Consider the following 11406-nt stretch of genomic DNA (forward strand, 5'->3'; position numbering starts at 1 on the left):
CCATTCTTGCCGAGACAGTAAATCTAAAAGACCCTGTGAGAGGTTTCATTACTGTCCTGTTTCTCCTTCTCGTCGACATTAAACGTTGGAATGAAAACCTACAATCTGTAATATGTAGATGGGAATTCAAATTAATCGCGGAAGATCCAGAGGGGGCAGTGTACCATTCGGCTGTTTATACACTCTAAACGGGAGCATCGTCTCTGTGAAAAAACCCCATTCAACGAGATTGAATTCAATTACTGAGTTTAATTAAGGAGATTTTCGCTGCCGAAGTACGTCGTTTAGGCGTTCTTGCGAAACAGTTCCAGGGGACGTCGGAGATGCTGTCGAGAGAAAGTTGAAGGAGAGGATGATTCCGAAAAAAAAGAAGAATTGTGTGGTTATTTGTTTTGGAGAGAGTACTCGTGAATTATTTTCATTACACAGGTCAACAAAAAAAAAATGTTTTTGTGGTGCGTGGGATTTTAGAGCTGATTTGAACTATCTTTGGGACGCTCAATCTGTACATGCTTTTCGTTTTTCTCTTTTTTAGACACATATACTTATCTACGAATGTGGATTTCATTCAGTATATTCATTTATGAGAGTTCTAAAATTATTAATTATATACTCATTAATGCAGATACAATGATTTTATTGTCTGTAATTGAGTAAATTCCAGGTAAATCTATAAATAATGGAACCATTTCCTATAAGGTACTTGAACTGACCCTTTTAATCCCCTAACTCGGTTAAGTAAGTGAAAAAATTACACTTCCTCCGTTACGTATAAAATTGGGCTTAATGAAGCAATTTGTGGAGGCTCTTGATAAGAATGGGTCATGTTCTGCATATATAGGGGTAAATACGCATCAGTTGACCACAGAAAAACTCAAGGCAGGGATATTTGACGGACCACAAAAAAGACTATAAATCAAGGATCCTGCCTTCATGAATTCAATGAATCAAGTTGAACGAGTAGGTTGGACATCGTTTTTTTCGAGGCATAACATAAAGCTATGTTGAAATGGTTAACAAGATGATTAATACTTTCGAATCCTTTGGGTGCAATATGAGTATTAAAATACACCATTCACACAGCCACTTAGATCGTTTTCCAGAAAATTTAAGAGACATGAGCGAGGAACAGGTGAAAGATTTCATCAAGATATTAGAGTTATGGAGGACCGCTACCAAGGAAGATGGGAAATGCCCATGATGGCAAATTACTGCTGGAGTTTAAAAAGGGACAGTTTAAAAAAACATTCAAGAATGTCGCTGAAAAGAAGCTTTCGAAATGTTGAGTGACTATTTGATTTTTTCAATTTTTGTTTGTTTGTAAGTACGACATAATATTGTATTTTGTATAGCTAAAATAAAAATTTCGTATCTACTTTTGTTTACTACACTTACATATTTGAGTTGAAATATGTAACTCATATTTCTCTTAAATTGTATATCTTAAAAATTTGAGTTCCTAGGTAAAAATGAATACGTTATTTGAATTCAGGACATCAAATTGATATAGATTCAGCTCAAAAAAACTCGAAACCAAAACAACTGTTCCCCTGTGATGTGGAAGAAGTTATCGGAACTCTTTTCCTAGGATTTCAACTCGTTGCCCTATGTTTTCCTATATACAGTGCCGACAACGAATTATATCATATAGGTACATTTCTATGTAACTTTTTTTGAGGGGGGAGTATGGTAGTTTTCCCTAGCCTCAAATTTGTTTGTCTCTTTTGGATGAAAATTCGAAATTGATAACAAAATAACGTATGTAGGTATCAGAAGATTCGTCACAAATTTCAATTGCGGAATAAAAAAATAAAAAAAAAATATGTCGTGTCGGCTCATAATTTTATTAACATTCAGTCAGGAAATCGATTGCTTCGCAATGTCTTATGAATGCTGATATCTAAGAATCTATCCATTAGTTTTCGTGTTTGCCATGATTTGATCCATGAGGTGAGTTTATATCAGCAAAAATAATACAATTTTTTTGATCTGATAAAACTGCAAGAGTTTCGGGTTTATTCAATCGGTTTTTGAGTGCAGTTAGAAGACGATTCGACTCAACACGGGCGTTTTCATCCCCTGCAACTTCAGATAAGAATGGTGGAATTGTGGGTATTATAAGCTGGGGCGCGGTGAATCGAATCCATGCCGTGCCCGGTGGAGTGGAAGTGATAAGAAATGGAGAAAATACACCGTGTGATTCTTGTTTGGGAAGATTGAAAAGGGGGAAAATCGAATGAGGAATTTCGCAGTTTAAAATTTATACGCGTTACTTCATCCGTGAGGTTATGTGAGATATTGCCCGGTGGGGTGAACGAACCCGGGATTTTCGGCTACAGCTTAGGCGAAGAGGGGGGGGAGAAATTTTCAGCTATGAAAGATATAGGTACAGGATGGCTCACATTAAACAAGCCGGGCAGAATAATTCTAGAAGTATGAGGTTTTCCGGAAGTTTCATGTGAATAACACTTTACTCAATAAATACCTAGTCATATTCAAAAATTCTCATTCTAGTCAAATTTATAAACCTTTTATTCTATGGTCATAGGCATATCATTCATATTTATTTATTTATACACTCTTTATTCTAGTCATGTTTTCCTTATAAACTGTGTTTGTGAATTTGTTAGCCGATATGTCCATATATAGTATCTTTGATTGAAATCTACATATCTTTTTACAAGGCTAATGACCGTAAGTAGTCGATACCATCAACAACAAAAAAAAGTACCTAACCAGTAAAAACATATCGTTTTTCCCTAAAAATTCAACTTTATTTGTCAACATATAAACATCGTCACCTTCAAGAGTGATACAAAGGGAGTTCTCCAACGGTTCTCTAACGTTTCGATAACTTTTCTGTAGAACAATTCGTCTTTGCTTTCATTAGAACCTCAGAGTAATAAACTTAGATAGAGGGAGAATATGTCACTTACATTAAGCAAATTTTGTTCCCAACATGAACTATCAAATATGACATGAAGCGCGGTTAAACGAAAACATATCAGTGATACGATATTTCACTGAATTCGCGAGTTTCTTCACAAAGCACCTTTTATGTCCCATAGTGAATCAACGTTCCATATTAACTCAAAATATATTAAAATAAATACCTAAATATATCAGAAATTCAGAAAACAAACTTCAAGTGCGCCAAACGGCGTAAAACAACCGATGACTCTAGGAGAGCAAAAGTTGCCAAACTTTGGATTTCAGCAGGTACATACAGATAATACTAAATATTTTGCTTATTATAAATTCGACAATTAGGAAAACTATCGGTTTTCAAATACTCAAATTTGCATATTTAATCGGGAAATACTCAAATAAATATATTTTATTCAATATAATATACATTCATAACGATATAGTCAAATTGTGGATTTGAAAATATATCACAATCCGATAACGAAATCTAACCATGTTGGGCACATGTAAAAATTGCGTATACTCCCCCACCTATGTTTATTACTCTATGATAAGAGCTAAATTTCTTTCCCTTGAGCATTTTTCTGAGGTCTGCAAACTGCCAGGAAACACTGGGGGCCAAACCTGGAGAATCACCATTTGATATCCTCTCCAGGGGCGAAGTGTAGAAAAGAGTGCTCAGCTTCCAATTCTCAATGTTTGCCATCCTAATTTTTCATATTTTGATTCAAGTTAATAATGCCCCGATATACTTTCACTTGAAAAATATACTGACCCATATAATGAAGCTCCATCAAGAAAAGTTGCAATGTTGCCACTTGTACCTAAATTTCCGGATTTTACAAGACTTTCCAAGACTTTCTGCTGGTGATACGAAACCGTTCCGACTCTACCATATTGAAATTTCACCAGGACTCGACGTCGCCTAATCGATCGGCGGCGGACGTCTCGTTGCGGCGGCGAACGCCGAATATCAAAGGAGTGTTTATGGGTCCCGAAAAGGTCGCCTGGCGTGGATCCCTCTAGGACGTGGTCTTGGGGATCGCAGACGGCGGGTGAAGCGACCTATTCATAAGGTCCTGGAAGTGCCATACGGACGAGCTGGATTCTGAATGCATTACGGGATGATCCCGTAACTCATGAATATTCCCGCGATAAACAAGAAGGTCCTCCAGTCTGGATACCGAAAATTGGGGATGTCATAGTGATGAACTGGCAATCTCGGGGTTTGAGATGAATTTATGGAGTGGGGATTTCATCTGGACTTGGAGGTTATTGGCTGGGCTTGAAGGATGGTGGGACTTTGATGTACTTTTCGACATCATTAGAATCGAAAGGTTCAAGTTCTCATCATTTTGAGCTTGATAGGTTGATAAATTTTTATAGTCTGAGAAGCTATGGAGGTCAGACTTATGTCATAGCATCAAAGCTTAAAATTTCTGTATGCATTGTCCCAAATAGGGTCGAGTAGAAATGGCCATTGAAAAATTTAGGTGAATTGCATAAAATTATGACCCAACTACGTCATAAGTATTTGAGCTTAGATTTACTTGGACTGCTAGAAAAATATGTCAGCACAGTTGACCGACACTTAGTGAAAACTTCCCTCCAGACAATGTCAAAGTTTCTCTTTATGTGTCAGCGCAAACATTTTTATACACACTAGAGTCATTCTGATTATGAAGGTATTGACTATACTAGTTCAATCGAATTCAACTCAATTCCATACATTTTTCAAACAGAAGATAATGTGGCAACTGAATTACAACACCAAGAAATTTGGCAAAAAATTGAATTTCCATCCAAAAATCGTTATATCTCCTAAATTATTCGTCGCAGACCCCTCAAATAAAACGTTTTTCAAACATCAAGTTCCGATCTGAAACATACTGAGATTTCAAGGTCGTAGCTCACGTCTAGGAGAAGTTGCAGCCTCGGGAATATTATCGTTTTTTTCCTCGAAAATTTCAGATTTTTACCTATAATTTCTGAAATAATTTACTGAGTTTTGAGGGAATTTGAACTCGAAATTTGGGAAAAAATTGAATTTGCCTCCAAAAATTGTTATATCTCCCGAATTATTCGTCAAAGACCCCTCAAATTACAATGTTTCTTGAACATCGGGTTCTGATCTCAAACATAGTGAAGTTTCAAGGGCGTAGCTTACGTCCAGGAGTAGTTGCAGCCTCAGGAATTTCATCCATTTTTTTTCGAAAATTCAAGATTTTCACCTATAATTTCTGAAAAAATTGATTTTCCATCCAAAAATCGTTATATCTCTCGAATTATTCATCACAGACCCCTCATATACAAAGTTTTTAAAACATCGGGTTTTGATCTGAAATATAGTGATGTTTCAAGGGCGTAGCTTACGTCCAGGACAGGTTGCAATCTCAGGAATTTCATCCATTTTTTTTTCGAAAATTTCAGATTGTTACCTATAATATCTGAAAAAAGTACAAATCCCCAAACTGCAAGCATTTTCGTGATCTACATAGTCGAATTGAGTGAAATATCCTATCACTGATATGTTTTTATTTCCGTGCGCTTAATGTCAAATTTGATAGTTTATGTTGGGGAGAAAATTTGCTCAATGAAAATGACATATGTTCCCTCTCTCTATCTCTATTACTCTGAGCTACTCGCACATAAAGATGAACTTCATCCAATATTGGTGAATAATGTTCAAAGAGCATTGACAATTCATTTCCAAATATGTATAAATGGAGAATATTATTGTAATATCGTCTCCAAAACTGACAGTCATTTTAGTCTTTCGAAAATTTTCTGATTCGTTTTTTTTTTTACAGGTAAGCAAATCCTGAAGTACTTTCAACATTTAATGGCACTTCTGCTGACCAGTGAGTATTATTTTCATTATAAATCTCCCGGATCAACAAGTCTATCATATATTCATATTACTCCCATATCTAGAAAATATTTCGCTTTGAGCGATAAACCTGCCCACATTTTCGATAGTGTATGCAAATCTTTAACGGACGCCATAATAAAATCTAGCGAACGCAGTTCTTACGTTGGCTAACGTTTCCCAATTGATATGAAAAAAAGCCATCCAGCGATAAACCAGAATGAGAATCTGATTCTCTTATCTTTAATAGAGAAATGAAACCACGAGTTCGGTAATAAATGGTAACGCAATCGATTTTATGGACGCAATGGCGCAAATATAGTAAACCTAGATACCCTGATCGGGATCAATAAACGGTTTCTCAATTCTGAGCGCCAGTTTTTATGCTAATATTATATTGTTAAAGTTGCGTCTGTTTTTGTTGTTGCCAGGTAATCGAATTCATGGTAGATGCGAAGGACGTTGAAAAACGTTGAATTACCTGGCGAAGGACTGGATGCTGATTGAATGATGCATCACCTGTAGCGGATGTGAGGTCGAATTTGGAATTCTAAATTTCTTGGTAGTCGTTCTTTATTTTAAGAATGAGACGGAAAGATGAATGAATTGTTTTTTCTTGAGGTGAGATAATGATTCGAGGAAACTATTTTATAGACTCTTTGTGCAATAGCGCAACTATAATTCATTTATATAATAATAATAATAATAATATAGTTTATTCTGAAATAGATACAGTATAAACGCAATTTTAAATTATGGGATTTTTTTATTGACATTCTAGTGAAAAGCTTTGATATTTCAAAACATTGCCTTTCGACATATTCTTTGATGTATTTAACTCAAACTCAATAATAATTTTCTTATAAATTTCCAAATCAAATTCAATTTCACGAATATTTCAATTAATTTTCATAAAATCCTAGAATAACGATCTTCGAGTTTTCGAATAGACGTTGTTCGCTATGAACTTACAACAATATGTGTTGAGGAAGTGTAATATGTCAATAGTTAAACTATCTTTCAATTTTCATCAAATTGACTGTACCACTTCACCCAAGTTCTTGGCATAACCTAAAAAAATGAAGTAAAGGGTGTTTTTTTTGAGCTATAGAACTTTAAATTGCAATAAAACAACGATGGATTATTCGATTGACATGAATTTTATTTATCCGCAAGATAATCTTGTGGCATTATATTTTAAATATGATTTCTGGCATATGACCTTCACGGCAGGCTCGGATGTAGTCCAATCTGGACGTCCAATTTTCGATGACTTTTTCCAACATTTGTGGCCGTATATCGGCAATAACACGGCGAATGTTGTCTTCCAAATGGTCAAGGGTTTGTGGCTTATCCGCATAGACCAATGACTTTACATAGCCCCACAGAAAGTAGTCTAGCGGTGTTAAATCACAAGATCTTGGAGGCCAATTCACAGGTCCGAAACGTGAAATTAGGCGGTCACCAAACGTGTCTTTCAATAAATCGATTGTGGCACGAGCTGTGTGACATGTTGCGCCATCTTGTTGGAACCACAGCTCCTGGACATCATGGTTGTTCTATTCAGGAATGAAAAAGTTAGTAATCATGGCTCTATACCGATCACCATTGACTGTAACGTTCTGGCCATCATCGTTTTTGAAGAAGTACGGACCAATGATTCCACCAGCCCATAAAGCGAACCAAACAGTCAGTTTTTCTGGATGTAACGGTGTTTCGACATACACTTGAGGATTAACTTTACTCCAAATGCGGCAGTTTTGTTTGTTGACGTAGCCATTCCACCAGAAGTGCGCTTCATCGCTGAACAAAATAAAATGGTCGTAGTGCGCGATACGTCTTCCGCACAGAACCATTATTTTCGAAATAAAATTGCACTATTTGCAAGCGTTGTTCAGGCGTGAGTCTATTCATGATGAATTGCCAAACTGAACTGAGAATAAATGACTTGACAGCTGTTAAATCGGTCGCCATCTTGAACAGTATTGCCAACTTAAAAAACCTCAAAAAAAAACACCCGTTAGTATCAAAGGAGATTATTGTGGAATAACGTGTGAAACAAGGTTTTGAGAGAAAATTTCAAATGGATCTCTCCAAACGAACATCGCAACACTGGACAAGTTGCCTTCTCTTCAGTTCGCTCGACGTACCGAAAGAAGCGAAGTTATTATTATTATCATTTTTTCGTGAAGCGAGTTAAAACAAAAAAGGAATCCCATTGTCTCATGCGAGCGCACTCCCACCTAACCTCATTCGTAAAAGCGTTGTAGGCGTTCAATTTTCATAAGTTTTGATGTGCTCCATGTACGCCACACAGCTGAAGGCGGCTCGTTGTTTACAGCCAGTGCATGCATGCCATACCGGTGGAAAACCCGTAAAATCTGACATGTTTTGACTGGTGATTTAGTGGCTTTATACTTCAATGTTGAAGGCGAACGGTGGATGGAGTCTAGATGGATGGCCGCCAACTGGGCAAGGCGGAATTCGTCGGGTTGTGGGTGGTTTGGGTGATCCTGTCAAATTTGGGTTGTTTACAGTGGGAAAGTCCATTTTTCTCGAAGTGGAATCGATCATACGGAAAATAATAATAATAACAAGCGCACAGTCAAAATACCACGCCATTCATTTCAAGATATTTTTATCGATGATTTGTGAGCAGACGATATCAAACAATGGAAAATTCTCCACAATTATGGCTGTTACACAATTATATTGAACAATAATTTAATTATTTTCAGCATATTCTCATATATACAATTGCCAAACTTAATAACAAACAACCAAACAAAATATTTCATTTCCACAAATGAATTATTTAATTGAAAAAAAAAAGTTAAAAAATGAAATAAAATATTATACCTAATTCGACTCCTAAGCCATCTAAGATGACAAAATCCGAAGTGTCTCGGTCATTTTTGGAAAAACTCATATCTAAGGAAATATTTGATACTCTAGTATCAAATTATACTCTTTCGAAACTACCTTCATAAAATCTTAAAATTTGTGGTTCTCAATTTCAAATTGTAATGGTTAATGGTTCAGTGCACCAGCTGACAACAGTGCTAAGTAGAATGAAACAACCTTATCTGCTATTCATAAAAAATAAGTTATCCAATATCAGTACAATGTATCGAGTTGACATAATTTATCATAACAAGATAATGAAATTATGTGAACTGAATATTCATGTAACTTATGAATGAAACATTTGTTCTGAAAATAACACTGCTAATTTCGCACATATCATGTCCTAAAGGTAGCGTCTGTCTGAGGCAACCTACAGACTACATGTCTCGTGCAAGTGATTACACATATGAATATCTTGAGAATTAGTCAGATTCTTGACATTATAGTTGTCCACTTCAATCAGAAAATAGTAGAGATGCCTAATAAAAAAAAAACGAAACCATCGCATAAAAAGTTGCTTTGATTTGCATTTTTTATGACAGAGAATAAACAGAGCGTAAAAGAATGAATCAGCGGTATAGAAAGAAGAAGTTTTCTTTTGGGATGAAGAAAATACTTCACCTCCGATATGAATATTTCTACAAGTAAAATGCTGGCGACTACTTTCTCCCATTTTTCGGACATAGTTCGAATCCCGCGTTGAAAAAACTAGTCCTATTTTGAAGCGGTCCACGAATCTGTCCAATTTTTTACTTCTTCATCAGACCGTGTGCCATTGATCGAAAAAAGTGATAGTCTGAGTGAGCTCCGCCATGCTGATCTTCGACGTCAAAATCACCTTTCTTGAAGCGTTAAAACAGCTCATTTTTAGAAGAGAAGGACGAAAAAGCGATGAACCACAACCATTGACAGATTATTTTCCACTTTATGTGATTAACAGTCAAGAAACCTCTATCAAATTCCAGATTGTTTGCTGTTGAACAAAATTGAACAACTTCTACCCAAGATGCATAATTCATTGGACAAGCGGCAAATATGCCTTCTCTTCTCTCTATAATAAGCCCTCGTCGAGTTGTAAAATAAGCGTTGCAACGTGTCGAACGAAACATTGTAGTAGCGGGTAACTCAAGAAGACTCGCTGCATATATATCCAGCGAGAACGATAAAAGAGATGCATCTCGTATTTCGGCATTGGTGAAACCAACGTTTTATGTTTCAAGTTGAAAAGATGAGAGCCGAATTCGACGCGGTGAAATGTGTTATTAACTTTGAACCGTTGACGAATTGTTGCCACGGATATAACGTGCCAGATAACACGTCATTTCACAAAGGAAGAAGAACTGTGTTCACATTTGTTGGGTTTCTTTGTGATTCGGTTGTATTCGATGAGCTGGTATGAATATGTTTTCGTTTGGTGAATTGAGAATAATCGACTGCAGGATGAGAGGCTGTTTTTTCGCCAAGAGAAATAATGAATCAAAATGGTTGAGCATCACCTGCATTTGCAGTTGATAGGTCTGATATAACGTTCTTAGATTACTTTTGAATCGACTTTTCTGAAAGTTGAAAGTTGCTTTTTTTATCGGACTTGGTAGAGCTTGAAGAATTTATGAGTTTGTCTTCAAAAGATGTCGAGATTACAAATATAATTGTGACTCTTCCAGATACAAAAACTCACAGTAAATAGTATATTGTGCAACAAGTGGGGAAAGTCCAACTTTTCTCGCGAGTGTGAAAGTTTGTGGCACGAGCCTGAAAGGCGAGTGCCGCAAACACACGAGCGAGAAAAGGACTTTCTCCACATGTTGCACACTCTACTTTTCCTACAACTGCACAAATTCCAATAATTCAAGTAATGGACTTGATTCAAATCGAAATGGCCTTCGTTGACAGTATGTGCTAATTTATTGCGTTTGTATAGAAACACTCAAGAGCCCAATTTCATTGGTCTACCAAGCGAGGTGTGGGCAAAATGCCGTGTGGAATAATATTTCTCACAGTGTGAGCAATACATAGTTTTGAAGTTGAGTATGCTATGAAGAATACGCTACTTTCCATAGCAGTTGTAGGAAATGAAATTTTTCAGTTATACCTAATAGTGACATTGATCCTGTGATATTTGAAAAATATTCTTTCTTGTGACCATCTTCTGTTACACAGAGAAAACTTTTTCATCCTTCAGAAACCTGGGAAAATAGCTGGATATCTAAATTTCAAAAATCCAAGCTTGTACAAGAACCATCGTTCGAGATGTTCATCAGCAACATTTCTTGTCAACGCTGGTGGAGATATCTTAAATCTGTAAGGACTGGCTAGATGGGAGTAAGGGATATTTAGAAGAAAATCTAACCAAAAAATTCCAATTATTCAGAAGATCTAGATGGGAGATATTTGTATAAGAAATTTGTCAAATACAAGTGTATTGAAACCAGATCAGTTTCAGTCATCACATGATTTGCAGAATCACATGGAGAGTGCTAGTTGCAGCTTAGAAGTCATGGGTGCTGAATCATCTTGAATCAGTAGCAATGAAGCAAAAGAATACCTGGCAATGAATAAAGAAGAAAGAAGGATTTGAGCTATAATTTGTAGATGATTATTGGTATTTTTTTAGGCACGAATAATTAGTATCTTCATCTTAAATCTGCTAAAAACATCGTAGAAATTCCAACTGAATTATTGAATCAAAGATTAAATTTGAT

The sequence above is a fragment of the Harmonia axyridis genome, chromosome 2 (assembly GCF_914767665.1).
Source record: "Harmonia axyridis chromosome 2, icHarAxyr1.1, whole genome shotgun sequence".
Taxonomy (NCBI): Eukaryota; Metazoa; Arthropoda; class Insecta; order Coleoptera; family Coccinellidae; genus Harmonia; species Harmonia axyridis.